General features: G+C 38.6%; 1 pseudogene; it reads right to left on the minus strand.

Moving 5' to 3' along the window:
• LOC129530334 (anosmin-1-like) overlaps positions 1-17,206 on the minus strand; it is a 78,617-nt pseudogene that overhangs the window by 47,288 nt on the left and 14,123 nt on the right.

Consider the following 17,206-nt stretch of genomic DNA (forward strand, 5'->3'; position numbering starts at 1 on the left):
CTTCTACCTAAAATATAAAAGGTGAAATAGGTGGCATGCCCCCTGCATTCTGTGAACTTCCTCGGTAGAAATGAATGGGAGGGAAGCTTTCCTGCATCCATGGCATCTCTCAGTTTCGCAGAGGCCTCTTTTCAGGCCAGTTGCCTTGAGTGGAAATACCCTTTGTGAGAAGAGCATTCCTTCCTCCAGTTCCCACTCACCCCATCCGTAGTCTTTCTCCGCTTCTTCTTTGTTCGTACAAGAGACTTACTGCTGATTGTCCAGCTCCAAAAGACATTGTAGTGATGCACAGGGATGTCCGGCTCCTCAGGGAGATCCCAAACTATAGTGACGGTCACACTCCCATCACTGTTGACGGTGGAGTTGGCCAGCCGGAGGTTAGCCGGCACTGGTGGGGCAGATGTATCTGAAATCCCAGAACAAAGACACATCATATGACTCCACAAAACTAACATCTTTGGACATGTAATGACTACATGGTCAACACGTGAAGCGTTGCTTTTTATAAGTAGAAAAGCTGAAAACAGCAGGGGGCATGATGGCTTATGTCTATAATGCCAGCACTTTGCAAGGCAGAGGCGGGCACAATCTTTTGAGTCTAGGAGTTTGAGACCAACCTGGGCAACACAGTGAACTCTGTCTCCACAAAATATAAAAATATTAGCTGGGCATGTTGGTGCATGCCTGTGGTCCCAGCTACTCAGGAAGCTGAGGCAGGAGGATCATTTGATCTGAAAAGGTTGAGGCTGCAGTGAACTGTGATTAGCACCACTGCATGCCAGCCTGGGCAAGAGAGTGAGACACAGTCTCCAAAAAAGAGTAAAAGAGAGGTGAAGCTGAAAACAAGTTATTAAGTAAGATCTTCTTGTTCAGCCTCAAATAAAAAATCTAAAAAATGGTAAGATAAATTTGTCTGGTCCAAATTTGTAATCCAGAAGGATCATTTTAAGCGTTTCCATACCAAGACAACCCAGCCAAATTTTTAATGTGCTGAAATTGATACCTTTTGGTAAAATACAGTAAAATTCAATGTGGGTGAATTGACATTAAATAGGTAAGCAACAGAGAATCACCTTTGAATACTCTAAAAAGGAAAAGAAATTCAGCTCACACAAATAATTGTGTTCACCTTAGTGGCCCTGTAGCTAGTGATTTTTGCATCAGCTAAGAGTAATAGAGATCAGAAAAAAAACTGCACCATTTTTTATCCACACTGCACACTGGAAGACTTACCAGTAGCATTCATTTTTCTGATTGTACCGTTTCTGGTTTGTCTCATAAATGAAAACATTTTCAGATGTCAAGAGAAAGGTGAGGTGCTGGAATTACCACCTCACAAATCTCCATTGAAAATACGTATTTGAATAAGACTAAATATAGCAAAGCTGGAGGGTTTTTACTTCATTTTCTGTTAAAAATTGAGCAAGTGGAGATGCTTCTCACCACCAGTGATTTACAGAGGGTTTCATTTCAAGACACTGTCACAGGAAGATGCTGTCAATAATTCTCATTATAACAGCATGTGTGTTGGGGATTCAAAAAAGTCATATCTAACTTGATATAAATGAAGAAGACTGGAGAAAAAATATCCCATGTTTTTACTTTCAGTAGTTTGTAGTTTTGAAATGATGGAAACATAAGTTATTTTTTGAAAGTTCTTGCTTTCCTCTATGAAATATAATGTGTGGACATTTAGTTAGGTTACTTCTTTTATTTTCTAGAAAAGAAAGCTTCATAGTTTTTTTTAGATAAGAGGTTAATTGAAAGCATATTATGTGATACTGTTAGTCAAGTCACTCTCTCTCTTTCTCTTTTAATTAACTTTTAAATTCCAAGGTATATTTGCAGTCTATGCATGTTTTTTATGGAGGTAAATGTATGCCACGGTGGTGTGCTGCACAGATCAACCTATGACTTAGATGTTAAGCCCAGCACTCATTAGCTCTTCCTGATGCTCTTCTTCTCCCACCCCCATCCCCAGCGGGCCCTACTGAGTGTTTCTCCCCTCCATGTGTCCATGTGTTATCATCGTTTAGCTGTTCAGTTCCCATTTATGAGGGAGAACATGCAGTGTTTCATTTTCTTTTCCTGCATTAGTTTGCTGAGGATAATGGCCTCCAGCTCTATCCATGTCCCTGCAAAGGACATGATCTCATTCCTTTTTATGGCTGCATAGTATTCCGTGTGTCTATGCACCACTTTTTTTTTTTTATCCAGTCTACTGTTGATGGACATTTGGGTAGATTCCATATCTCTGCTATTGTGAATAGTGCTGCAATGAACACACATGTGCTTGCATCTTTATAGAAGAATGATTTACATTCCTTTGGGTATATACCCATTAATGGGATTGCTGGATCAAATGGTATTTCTGAATCAACCTGTTCTTATTCAATAACAGGAATCTCTGGAATGTCCAACACTTATACTGAGATATGCTGATTCCCTGAGTGCAGGTGGGACCCAGGAATATTTCATATGAAACACACAGGTAATACTGAGGTAGATGACCTAAGAAAACTCATCTAGTAGGGTCAAAAGTAGACAAGTACTACATCAAGTGGCTACAAACCATGAGGTCTGAACATCACAATGTGTAAGGACGAAATATTTGTTCCTATTCTTATTAGGACTGGAAGCACCCCAACCTGGAAGTTTGGCAGTGCCATCTGAGGACTCCCTCAGTCATCAATATTGACAACACTGATCACTTTCTTCTGTTAAAAATGCAGGCTTCACTTGGTTTTCAGGACACTAATAGATTTTCATTCAGTTTCAATGGAAGCTACTTCTCAGCTCCATGCTCCATGATCTTTAACATCCCATCTTCTCTAGATAGGAGAGTGTTCTGCATCTGAATTCAGGGGTCTCTCTCTTCTCATCTACACTCATTCCCTAGGGATCTCATCAGATGTCACACTTCTAAAAACATCTTTGTGCTGATGACTTTTAAACTGATATCTTCACTATAGACCATGCCCCTGAATGCAGATCTAATCATTCAAATATCAATACTCAAAAAATATCTTCCAGCAGCTCTATCTGGAGGTCTCAGAGGCATCTCAAAACTAATGTGTCCCAAAGCAAAATCACGATCCCTATACATAGCCCACCACTAATACATAGCCCACCACACACAGCCCACCACTGACACCAACTCAGTACATGGGAATTGCTCTTTCCAGTTGCTCTGGCCCCAACCCTTGAAGTCATACATTTATTTTGCAGTCACATCCCTTGAACAAATTGTGTTAGCACTACCTTCAAAGTGTAACAGAAATTTAACTGCCTTTCACCACTGCCAATGCCCTGGGCCAAGCCAACATCACCTCTCCCTGATTACTGCCAAAAGCTCCCCACTGCCTCCTTAGAGGTTTTTCTGAATACAACAGCCTGATGATTCTATACTGCAAGAGACCATCTCATTCCTGTGCGCAGAAGTTCCTTACTTGGAGTAAAACCACTAGGAGTCTCCTGAATGCCCTACAACCTGTGCCTCAGTTACCTCCCAGAGCACCTTTCATTTTATCACCTCTGCCCCTCAGCCCAGTCACACTGGTTCTTGGAAAGGAAAACCATGATGCTGCTGAAATTTTCCTGTCTATTTGCCTAAATGCTTTCCCTGGTGTCTCCATGACTGGCTCCTTTTCCTGTTGAAGGTCTACTAAATGTGACCCTATTTAAAATAGCTACATATGCTTTGTTCCATTTACAAAAAAAAAAAGTCACCATGATGATGCCTTGCTTCATTATTCTCCAACCCCTTATTACTCACTGTTACGGTAAATATTGAGTGTCAACTTGATTGGATTGAAGGATCCAAAGTGTTGATCCTGGGTATGTCTGTGAGGATGGTGCCATGGAGATTAACATTTGAGTCACTGGACTGGAAAAGACAGACCCTCCCTCAGTCTGGGTGGGCACCATTCTAATCAGCTGCCAGTGTGGCCAGAATAAAAGCAGGAAGAAGAAGTGGAAACTTTAGACTGGTTTAGTCTTCTGGCTTACATCTTCCTCCCATGCTGGATGCTTCCTGCCCTCGAATATCAGACTCCAAGTTCTTCAGCTTTGGGACTCAGACCTTTGAATGCAGATGGAAGGCTGCACTGTCGGCTTCCCTACTTTTGAGGTTTGGGGACTTTGACTGTCTTCGTTGCTCCTTAGCTTGCAGATAGCCTATTGTGGGACCTCACCTTATGATTGTGTGAGTCAATACTCCTTAGTAAACTCCCCTTTATATATACATCTATCCTATTAGTTCTGTCCCTCTAGAGAACCATGACTAATACACAAACTGACTTATTAGGTACCTTGTTTGCTGTCTGCTTCTACTCACGATAATGAAAGCTCCCTGAGAGGAGGAATGTTTGCTTGTTTTTTCACATCTGTATCTCCAGAGTCCAGAAGAGTACCTAGAACACAGTATGTGCTCAGTAAGCAATTGCTGAATGAATAAATGAAGGACAGGCTTCTAAACGTTAGCTTTGATTTGTAATGTGATATTTCAGTTTCAGGTTCAAACCCTTTCAATCAGAATTGCTAAATCACAAGATCCTAAAGTGAATTGCAAAATCAAAGGAGTGTTCTTCCCAGTTTGAAATAAAATAATTAAATCAACGCCCCTTCCACTGGTGTAGGAGTTAATCTTTAATCTACAAAAGGGAGCTACCAACCTTCCTGGGAGGGAATGAACTTACAAGTGAATCATCACTTCAAGGCAAGAGAAGAATTAAAATGTATAAAGATAATAACAGCCATTTGTGTTCTCAGCAATGTACCTGGATATCTACATGCTGAAAATAAGTAGTCACATGATTTTTCCAGATATTCTAGGTTCATAAGGAAAACCTCAAAATCATATCCTCTTCTAAAGAAACTCCAATATTTAAGAGGGTCACTGTTACTAGGAATTTAATCATCTTCTTTAATTTATTTCATTCATTACATCATTTCCTGCCCTGGAAAATTTTGCTTATTGTAATAACCCAGAACAATGTCATCTAGTTTATGAAACATTGTAAAACACGAAATAAAGCAATTTATGAAAGCAACTTTGAGAAAACAATGCTTTCAAAGATATGAATTAATAATATTTTCTTGTCATTTTCTCAAAAGGAAGGCCCATTTTGAGTTGATAATACCAAAATGGCACACTTCCATTACCAAGATGACGCACTCCCATCTCTTTCTCCCTCAAAATAATCACTATAAAATTATAAAATCAGGCCAGGCATGGTGACTCATGCCTGTAACCTTAGTGCTTTGGGAAGCTGAGGCAGGAGGACTATTTGAGGGCAGGAGCTCAAGACCAGCTTAGGCAATAGCAAAAGACCCTGTCTCTACAGAAAAAATAAAATTAGCTGGGCTTGGTGTCATGTGCCTGTGGTCCTAGCTATGCAGGGGGCTGAGGCAGGAGAATGGCTTTAGTCTGGGAGTTTAAGGCTACAGTGAGCTATGACTGCACCACTGCCCACCATCCTGGATAACAGATGAGATTCTGACTCTTAAAAAAAAAAAAGAACAAAAAGAAAACAAAACCAAAAAAGAATGATAGAGATCAGCTGTTTATTGCTGCGATCCTCCTCTGTAAACCAGCCATTCATTTATCCACTTATTCACTATGGGGTTCAGGTGAGACAGGGTCAATCCAGTTTCTCTAATCAGAAGCATTTTACTCAATCCTAACAAGTTTCTATATTTAAGCCATTCTCTGCCTTAAGAATTGGTTCCCTACATTATGAAACAAGGTATATTCATTTGACTGAATTATACAGAATGTTTTCTTTCATTATGCATTATGTTTTAATTGTTTTAGAATTTTGAAATGTAGTTGGAGATTTCCATGTGAAATTTATATATATATATACACACACATACATATACACACACACACATATATAGATATACATATGCATAAATAGACAGTGGCTGATGAAAGCCAGAGAGCCAGGGAGGAAACGCTATATTCTATGTTATTATAAAGCCCTAAGAAATTTTACAACTTATTTCACATGTTTTTAACTGGTGAGGGCTTTAGGGGTCAGAGAGGTAAACAGATATGTCCAAGATCATTCACATCATTGATGGCAGAACAAGGAGAGTGACAACAAAAATGAGAGAAAGATGGGGTGGAGGGTATAACAATACACAACTCTAGGTGCCACACTCTACATGTGTTATATTCCACTGTCATAATGAGGAACAATGTCCCTATAGAATGTAAAAATTCTAAGCCTTTTAATGGGAAAAGTGTCTGTTACAATAGTCTAGTGCAGGCATTGATATAGGCTTTTTCCAGAAAGGGCCAGATAGTAAAGAGTTTAGGCTTTGTGGACCATATGGTCTCCGTTACAATCACTCAACTCTGCCCTCACAGCTCAAAAGCAGCCACAGACAATATGTAAACAAATGAGGGTGGCCATGTTCCAATAAAACTTGATTTGCAAAACTAGGTTGCAGGCCAAATTTAGACCCTGGGCCACCGACTGCTCTCCCCTGATTAGGAAAATTACAGAGTGTGATACTATTAGGTTTAGGAACCGATGTGAGCACTGTTTATTCCTAATTTTACAAACATACAGTTGTATTTTGTCTATTAAATGTTAACATTATTGTCTTCATTTTAGAGATGGTGAAATTGAGGATCATAGTTTGATTCACTACTTCAAGAACAGAGTTTGATTTTACTACCTCTTCAAGTGAGAGGATGGGAGTCACACCACAAGACCAGTGCTCTCCTAACCCTTCCTCTGAGTCTCAAATATGGGCATTTTCCCCCATCTCACTTCTCTTTCTGTTTGATGCCATCTCCTTCCTTATGAACTTCACAATTATCTGCAGAAACACACTGCAGAGAGCAAGAATATTTTCAGAGATAACTGAAATAGAAAGGCTGTATTAGCTCCTTCTATGCTATACAATTTGTGTGATTACCAGTGTAAAATATGCTACATATTTAGCATGTATACCCAATTTCAGCCTTGAAGAAAAATAGTTCCTTTTATTGACGATCATTTGTGGTGCTTTCAGCAGCAGAGGATAAAACATTGGATTTCAGAAAGATAAATTTCAGGTTTCATCACTTAACCTCTTGTGTTTCATGACACAAACAGGCAAAGTAATGAGCATGAAGGTTTGACACGATGGAAGGACTATAAGTCTATGTTGCATAAAAGTGATAATAAAATCACTTATCACCCTTGGAGAAATGCAGGCCTATTAGTGCCCTGACATGGAATCTCATGGGAGAAGACCACTTCTGCTTGTCCCAGGAGAAATGCCATCACTTTTTCTGCAGGAGGCTCCTCTGGATTTTTGAGATAACACTATTTGTTAAATACAGGAACCCATGCCTGCATATTAAAAAAACAACTAGGTAGCATGCAAACGAGGCTATAAAGAGGGCAACGATTACAGATCATCAAACAGAAACATGCACATGCACACACAGAGAACAATACCCATTTCAAAAAATGAATGTGGACTTTACTTATTTCATTTCTACCAATAATGTCTATAGATTAAACTTCCCACTGAAATGCATCATAAGAATACCTTACAAGGTATATAACTTTTGTTAAGTGTAGTTATATTTTAAAAACAATAATATAACTGTGTCGCATAGTTTTAAACTAAATACAAGTTTTGTTCTAATAATATTTAACCTTTTCTTTTTTCTTTCCAAACTTAGCAGTTGGGGTAGTATTCCTTCTCCATTAAAAAAAAAAAAAAAAAAAAAAAACTTAGCAAAACTGCTGAAGCTACACTGAAGGCAAATTTCCAACTATTAAATAGTTTCAAGACATATGTACAGCCAAGCCTTTTGCCCATTGGAAATAGTACATCCCAAGCCACTGTGGAACAGAGTAAAAAGTCGTGTGCCCCCACAGGGCAACATGGAACTTTATTACCACCAGTGACATCTGCTCTAGTTTTGCTGACACAGTAACGCATGTGTGGAGTTACATCCATGGGATACTTATATGCTGTGAAAACAATGCTGTCTGCCTCCTTTTCCTTTGTAATGTATCCTACATACATAGGGAAATAAGGAGAAAAAGATAGATGAAGAACTTGGGATTTGAAGAGAAATGAATATGATGACTAAGATATTATGCTAGGTTAAAGAAAATTTAAGTTAGATTTTTACATGTTTCTTCATAAGATCCCTTAAAAGTGTGTTATTTTGTTATGTCAAATTGATAACTAATTTCAAATGAACAAACATGTTTGCCTGCTTTTGGCAACATACCAAAAAAAATGAATTTGGATTTTCCCTTGTACAATCCACCAAATTGCTACTCTTCCTTCTTTTACTACCCATATTGACACAGAAATGTGATCATGGTAGCCAGAAACAAACACATTATTTCCCAAATTCAGCAAACTAGTAAATACTATTTTTTACTAGGTAGCAGCTACTTCACAATATATACTTCCAATACTAAGCATGCAATGTATGTATTTTTTTACTCATTTAATAAGTATCAACAACATCAAGGAAAGGTTAAACACCAATTTACTGAAAAAAGATAAGCAACTGCAACATGAAGCACACAGTATTTTTGTATGTGTAACCCTGACTCCAAACTGGTTATTCATAAAGTTTGAGCTCTCTATTGGTTAGACATTAGTGGTCTTCTCATTCCAAGAAGTGGGCAATAATGTAAAGCTTGTCAAATGTGGGGAAATGAGAAAGGTGAAAAACAAAAAAAAGAAACTAGAAAGGGATGCCTGTTTGATTACCTCTGTACCTCCTTAACTAACATTGTGTCTGGGCTCGGGGCAAGATCTGCCAGCATGCAAACAGGATACACTAGGAACAGCTGCAGACAGTGACTGACTGCACTGGTGCTAGAACACCATAACACTATTAATCCCCTCCAGTGAGGAGCTCTGAGGTGTTTGTGTTTCACAAACAAGCTTTCTATATTAGGCTGACACATCCCAAAGGCAGTAACAGGCAAAGCCCAGACCCAGGCGAAGTCTTGATAACATTATCAAAGAAGCCAGGGCTCAAAGGATTGTGCTGTGGAGACTCCCAGCACTCCCTCAATATAGGGAGAAGAAAATAAATTTTCCTTTCCCCCATGATATGAGTAAACGTATGAGTTTATACATTCCTGTTTTCTGTAACTAGTAACTTCAAGTATTCTGTTTTACCTAAGCAGCAAGGTGAAGGTTATAAGACATGCCTGAGCAGGCCTGGGCTGTGCTCATCTAGGCACCATATTGAAGGTTATGAGACAAACCCATACAAGGCACTAGAGCAAGCCTAGGTAACAGCCTTACGGACTGCACAGCAAGAGTCACTTGTAATTCTGAGTTATGAACCTGTTACTATTTGATTAACGGCCTTTGTTCTGCCTCTGTATCCTTGCTTTCATATCACTACACTTCATGCCACTGTAAGCTTGTTTCAAGCTAGCCCAGCCACTTTTTGAAGTGTGTATAAAAGTCAAGCGATGTCTTTGCTCTAGGCCCAGTTTTTTGGATGTTAATCCGCTGGGTCTGAGCGCATTCAATTAAATTATCCTGTTTCACCCCATGGTCTCTTTGGACCTCCTTCATTCCAGCAACACTTCTACACCCTGCTCTGCTTCCCTTCTTACCTACCACATTCCTGGATCACCTCCTAACTAACGTGCTCACACTCAAAGCCTTCACTTGGATCAGCTTTTGAAGGTGTCTTAACTTTGGTGGGCAATCTTTATTTGTCAGACATGCATTTCAAAGCGGCAAATATCAACTTACATAGGAATATGCAGACACATTAACACCTTGTGCTCAGAGGATTTATGCTGTTTGTTCCAAATGGAATGGGACAGAAAAGTTTAGGTAGACCCTAGGATCTGGCAGGACTGATGGCTCAGGAATGACCTGTGAAGGTAACTTACTTGGTACAAGGAAGTAGTCCCACATTCTTAATAAAGAGATGAAAAGTAGAAATGAGAACTAGGCATTAATCTATTAAACTATTATTCATTTTTAATTTTGAAGCCAGTTTCCCTTCTCAAGTACCAGGAGGAAATACAGTATAGTTAATTTAAATAAGCAAATATAAAAATTATCTGAAACTCTTACAAAAATTAATGATTTTGCCCATTCTATATTCATGCATTTCTTCTGGTAGAGAGTTAGCAATAAAAATATTCAGAAATGTTATTCACCAAGAAGAGGAAAAGCATGAAACTAATTTACCAACCTATGAATAACTTAGAATTTACTATAAAAACAGATGAGTTAGGTCTAAGTTATGTGCAAATAAATGGGTTAAGAAAAAATTAAATAGCCAATCCATTTTGGCAAACATAGACTAATTTTGTATTTTAAAATAACTATAAGAAAGATAAGGACAAAAAGTCTGGCTTTTCTCTGAAAATCAGCTTTATAGCTCATGAATCCCAAGCAGTGAATCTAAACTAAATGGAACTCATTTTATCTATTTTTTTTTGTTTAATTTTACTTTTATTTGCTGAGGTATTCATAGCAGATGAAAACAAACAAACTAACAACACACACACACACAAAACCCTTCCCCCTTTCCTTGACACAGCCTGAAGTTGTCAAGCCTGGCTCTCTATCTAAATCAAATACAACAGAAAATTGCTTAGGCTTTGCACAGATGGCTACATTGGAAGTGGTCATTGTTTTTTTAAAGTAATTATAAACCACTGGAAGACTGGCACAGTTTTAGGTCTGGAGCAAACAGGTATAAATGGGCATTTATTGGATGAAAATGCACCATTTTTTGAAACATAGCAGTCATTGCAGTCATCATTAAAATGTTCTAGCTCTTCAGGTGGACAAATACTCAAAATTTACATTTCCATATGTCTCAATTTGAGGTGCATCCCAAGTGTTAGTTCTTGTACTCTTATATATCAAAAATGTAAGCACTGAATTCATAGTAGATTCTGTTTTCAGTAAAGATGCATCACAGAATGATAGGAATTTAATGAATCAATAAAATGGTGGAAGACACTCCCTCCAGTATATGTCTAAAGGAGACTTAACCACTTCACTAACAAGATGGTGGCACCTCTTCCTACCTTCCTCAAGCTCATCAAATGTAGAAAACAGCCTCACTGGGAAAAAAATGTCTTTAACAACTTTTTTGAAATATGTAATTTTCATACTATAAAATTGTCTCATCTTAAGTGCTCATTGACTTTTTAGTACTTACTTTGTTGTGTAGCTATCACCATCACTGGGTTCTAGAATGAGTCCATCACCCCAAAAAGATCAATCCTTCATGCCTTATTAATAAAATTTAAAGATAGAAACAACAACAAAATTTTCTGCCTTTACCTTTTCTTTTTATTACTCATGTTTCATTTCCTCATATATTGAACAAAGATTTGTTGGGCAGCTACTATGTGTCAGGTACTGTTCTAGGCAGTGGGAATAATAAGTAAAAAAGAAAACACATCTGGTCTTATGAAACACAGAAACAGACACACACATTCATCCTAATTGGATGCAAGGAGAAACAGTGGACAAGATTAATAAGCAAAATACTAAGGCAGGGTAGACAGTCATAACAGAAAATAAGAACAAAAATACAACACGGGAAAGTGGACTTGTTTGCTTGTTTGTTTATACATATAAGTAGCATGGCTAAAGATGGTTTTGCTGGAAAAGAGGTATTTGTATAAAGAAGGTGAGCCAGACAGCCTTTCAACAAGCTGAAGGAAGAGCATATCCCCAGTCCAGGACCAAGCAAATGCCAATATCCTGAAGCAAGGGAAAGATTATAGTATTCAGAGAACACAGAGGAGCCTAGCATGTTGAGCAGGAAAACAGGGAGGGTAGCGATGAAGTCTAAGAGGAAGGAGAAAGGGGGGTCAACTGGGTCGTAAAATCCATTGTAAAGAACACAGCTTCTACTCTGAGTCAGATGGGGGAAGCTGCTGGGACATGTTGAGCAAAAAACTGACGGGAAGTGGCTCAGATTTTAGAAGGATCACTCAGGTGGCTGCGTTGAGAGAGGACTAAAAAGGAGGGGATCCAGAAGTGGAAATCCGGAAGCAGGGATGAGAGGCCTGGGTCTGAAAGCCAGGATCCGGAAGTGGGGATCCGAAAGCAGGAATGAGGGGCCAGGATCAGGAAACAGGAATCCAGAAGCCTTAAGGCAGAAGCCAGGAGGCAGAAGTGGAGATGTGATTAGGAAGCTAATACAATTCCCAGTTAAAGACAGAACTGAGCTGATTAGGGGGAACATGGCAGGTGAATTAAGGCAGATCTGAGGATTTGCGGTGGCTTGCAGAAAATGTTTAGAATCGAGAATGACTGCAGGCCTCTTTTGCCACAAACTGCTGCAAGAGCAGCATTGCCGATTACTCAAATGGAGGCTATTGAGAGAAAGAGTGCTTAAGGGGATGCTCCTATTTCCCAAAAGGGAGTAATCATTTATTGATCACTGTGACTGCTATGCTTTTGGCCTTTTTAAAAAAAAAAAAAAATTAGGTTTTTCTAAGAAATAGATTAAGCACCAAACTGCAGGATACTCCCCGTCCCATGGGATTGCAGTTCAGATACATGGGTAATAAAGGAAGCTAAAGACACAAAATTAACTTTATTTCTAACTTTAAATTTTCCCAGTAAGGTATAAAGGGCATTATTGGGGTGATGGACTCATTCTAAAACTAGATGATGGTGGCCGAGGCGGGCGGACACGAGGTCAGAAGATCAAGACCACCCTGGCTAACACAGTACAACCCCATCCCTACTAAAAATACAAAAAATTAGCCAGCCGTGGTGGTGGGCGCCTGTAGTCCCAGCTACTGAGGTGGCTGAGGCAGGAGAATAGCGTAAACCCAGGAGGTGGAGCTTGCAGTGAGCTGAGATCGCGACACTGCACTCCAGCCTGGAGGACAGAGCGAGACTCCGTCTCAAAAAAAAAAAAAAAAAAAAAAGAAATAGAAAAAACAGAAATTAGATGATGGTGATGGTTGCACAAGTCAGTAAATACTAAAAGTCACTGAACTGTACATTTGAAGATTATCGGGGGACCTGCCCCGATAATCGCGTAGGTTCTTTTCTATTTTCCTAAGCGTCAGCTGGCTTGAGAAATCAAGAGACAGAGTACAAAAGAGAGAAATTTTAAAGCTGGGCGTCCGGGGGAGACATCACACGTAAAACCAGCAAGTTTTTATTAGAGAGTTTCAAAAGGGGAGGGAGTGTACAAATAGGTGTGGGTGACAGACACCAAGTACTTAACAGGGTAATAGGGTATCACAAGGCAAGTGGAGGCTGGGCGAGATCACAGGGCCTCAGGACTGAGGCAAAATTAAAATTGCTAATGAAGTTTTGGCACCATTGTCATTGATAACATCTTATCAAGAGACAGGGTTTTGAGATCAACCAGTCTGACCAAAGTTTATTAGGCGGGAAATTCCTCTTCCTAATAAGACTGGGAGCGCTATGGGAGACTGGAGTTTATTTCACCTCTGCAATCTCGACCATAAGAGACAGGTATGCCCTGGGGGAGCCAGTTCAGAGACCTATCCCTAGGTGCACATTCTCTTTCTCAGGGGTTCCATGCTGAGAAAAAGAATTCAGCGATATTTCTCCCATTTGCTTTTGAAAGAAGAGAAATATGGCTCTGTTCTGCCCGGCTCACCGGCAGTCAGAGTTTAAGGTTATCTCTCTTATTCCCTGAACAAATTGCTGTTATCCTGTTCTTTTTTCAAGGTGCCCACATTTCATATTGCTCAAACACACATGCTGTACAATTTGTGCAGTTAATGCAATTATCACATAGTCCTGAGGAAACATACATCCTCCTCAGCTGACAGGATTAAGAGATTAAAGTAAAGACAGGCACAGGAAATCACAAGGGTATTGATTGGGGAAGTGATAAGTGTCCATGAAATCTTTACAATTTATGTTTAGAGATTGCAATAAAGACAGGCATAAGAAATTACAAAAGTATTAATTTGGAGAACTAATAAATGTCTATAAAATCTTCACAATCCACCTTCTTTCTTCTGCCATGGCTTCAGCCGGTCCCTCCATTTGGGGTCCCTGACTTCCTGCAACAGAAGATAAGTGAATTTTATGACATAAAAATTATATTTCAATAAAGTTATTTAAAGCATTTTTCCCAGTAAGGATCTTTCGACATTTGGTAAAAATGAGAAACAGATGTGGCCCCACCTTGTTAGTGGTTAAGTTGGCTTTAGAGATCATAAAGGGAATGTCTACCACCTTTTGTCTGATATGTTAAACCTGTCATTCTGGGATTTTCTATATTTAAAATATAATGGAATCTTCCATTAATTCTGTGCAGACATTTTTTGGTTTGTAAGATTTGAAGAACTAAAGCTTGGAATGTTCCTCACAATGAGATACATGGAAGTGTGAATTTTAGGTGTATTTGTAACAGTGACAGAACAACATTTTAATGATAACTGCAATAGTTGCATTTTCCTTAAATAAAAGTCCACTTAAATTTGGGAGATACAGTTCCCATTCTAGATTATTAAGTTGCTCCGATATACCAGAAAGTGTCAGAACAGCTTGACCTTCCTACTCTCCCCCAGATCCTGGCCCTGCCAAAAGATCTCTGCCCAGATCATGAGAATAGCAAGGCTGTATAATGAATCATGGGAGCAAAACCACCTGCTCACCTTCATTAGACAAGAGGTGCCACCACAACTCTTACAGGAAATTATTACAGCATCTGTCTCTAGAGGCTGGGAACAGCTTCCATCTGATGTCTGAATTTGCAGTCTTGTTCATAGAGCACCAGCCCAAACCCTGCAGGCAACTGAACAGATGGTAACGCATTTTGACCACAACATGTCTGGATCACATTTGAACCATAAAACTTAAGGTGATGCATTCTGAAACTTTTTATTGATTACTGCCTACTAACCCACAATTAATTACTTCACATGCCTCATTAAATTTTCAGATCAGTTGGAGACAGAGTCTTAAGACAGGGTTTGATGTCTTCATTCACAATTTCACTTTAAAGTTTGCTTGGTTCATGAATCTGCCTCCTTAGGAGGAAAAGAAAAAGAAGCCCCCCCCCCCCCAACATTTTTAAAGGCTTTTAAATGTAAACGGTTACATTATTTATTAATGTCACCATCAATAAATTTATGTAAAATAAAACAAATTTAGTTTCTGCATAAGAAGATAACTTGTGATTAGTGGGAGAACAAGATAACTAATCTATATTTGTGAAACCAGATCCTTAGAAATTAGTCAAGCAGATGTCTAAATTTGGAAGGTACACAGCCATATGGACACAACTAGAAAATAAACCTGCTTCAACTGTCACAGATTAACTGCAAATGTAACACACTGTTCATTTGTTTCCACAGAGATTTTAAAATATCATTGCAGTCAGAACTGAAAAAAATTATAGCAATGATTAAATTACTCGGGAGGGGTTTAAATTCTAAGTGTTATGAAGCAAAGGGAGGAGTCAAATTCGCTCTCAATTTAACAATCATTTCAAGGAAGACTATTTTGTCTAGAATAGCTTAAATTCAGTCTTTCTCTTTGAAAATCAACTGAATAGTGCTTAATGCAAAATATCTTTAACCAAAAACTCAACAGATGTTGATAATGAAAACCCCCCGCCACTTCAAAGTTTTTAAAAAAAAAACTCCCTTATGTTATCTTCTGTGACATACTGCAGGCAAAATTCCAAGTTGTCCTTAACCATAAATGTGCACAGTACCTTCAAACACATCTGGTCCCATTCTTTAAAACAGCAAAGCCACCTGTTGAGTCTTAAGACAGGGTTCATAAATATGAACATGGTGACAGTGAATCTATATTCCATGTATGTATGTATTTAAGACTGACCTTTGGAAGAATGGAAGTGTTTGCTGGGGGCAGTGAAGCCTCGAGTTCCATGCACATTCACAGCAGCCACTCGAAACTGGTACCATCAGTTGGGTTTTATGTCAGTCAGTTGAACTCGCTTGTCTGTGGTCTGAGGGGACATTTCACAGAGCACAGGGAACATGTCACTTTTTATTCTCACATGTTGGTTGGATCTGTTTAGAAAAATACACTAACCTATCAGCCAGTGCAGCTGAGCCTGTTTTCCTTCTGATAAGTGCTGCTTATCATGCCCAGTTATGAAGAAAGCTATCAGGGATCAAGGAATCACTTATATTTCACCCAAAAGAATTAAACATCTCTTGAAGTCAAAATCTCATGACAAGAGCTCGGGCTATTTGTAAATCTGGTGATTAATTACAGCATTTGAGAGATTCAATCAACAGAGAATATTTATGAGTAGCCATTGTTACATTATAGACAAGAAGATGAAATCACCTCCAGGTTACAGAAAGAAAATATTATTTTAACTCACATGCCAAATATAATTATAAAAATAGCTATAACAACCCACATGCTTAAAGACCACTAACAATTTCTGGAAGTAAATTATAAACTGAGCCACTGTTTAAAAAAACCTTTGAGTAAATCACGTAACGTCTGTGAAGAACCAGTCTTGATCATAAAGGGTGAAATGTGTTAGCATGTATTTGTTCAATAAAATGCCCAGAAGGGGAAAAAAGACACTGGGGAAGATCAGTAGGTTTTGCTGTCTCTAGTGCTACAATTTTAAGATATCAAATAACTTTAATAGTCTTCATAGTATATACCTGCTTTCAACAATGTTCCGTGTTTAATTTCCATTGGTAGGATCTTGAAAACCTTTGCCTTGAATTCCAAAAAATAACCACCTACAGTCTGTGCCTTCATCTACACCAGGTGCTGAACTCAACTTGCTCTTTGGATGAAACTAGGGAAACAGGATTGGATGTAAACATTCCTACACTTCTGTTTATAATAACTGAGGTTATAACAACCTCAGCTTATAAAAACATGAAAACGACTGTCATGTTTACATCAATATCTAAAATAACATTTCTGAGAACAAAGGAAGAATATGAACTCTTACATGTAACTTTCTACCTGCTTTGGCAGACTTTGAGAAAAGAGTTTCAACTTCATCATTTAGAGTTTCAGCTGTGAATTTAAAAAGCTTAAAGTCGGCATGGTATCTACAGTGTTTAGCAGACAAGGAGGTATTACATGTAGCATTAACAGGATAAAATAATAACAACAACAACAATAAAAGAGCTTTTGTCTTTCCAAAAATCTTTTGGAGACAAAAGAGATTATCTTATTTTCAGTTATTTTCATAAATCTTCAACTAATTTGGAGAAATTTC

This window comes from Gorilla gorilla, chromosome Y, assembly GCF_029281585.2.
Source record: "Gorilla gorilla gorilla isolate KB3781 chromosome Y, NHGRI_mGorGor1-v2.1_pri, whole genome shotgun sequence".
Classification (NCBI taxonomy): Eukaryota; Metazoa; Chordata; class Mammalia; order Primates; family Hominidae; genus Gorilla; species Gorilla gorilla.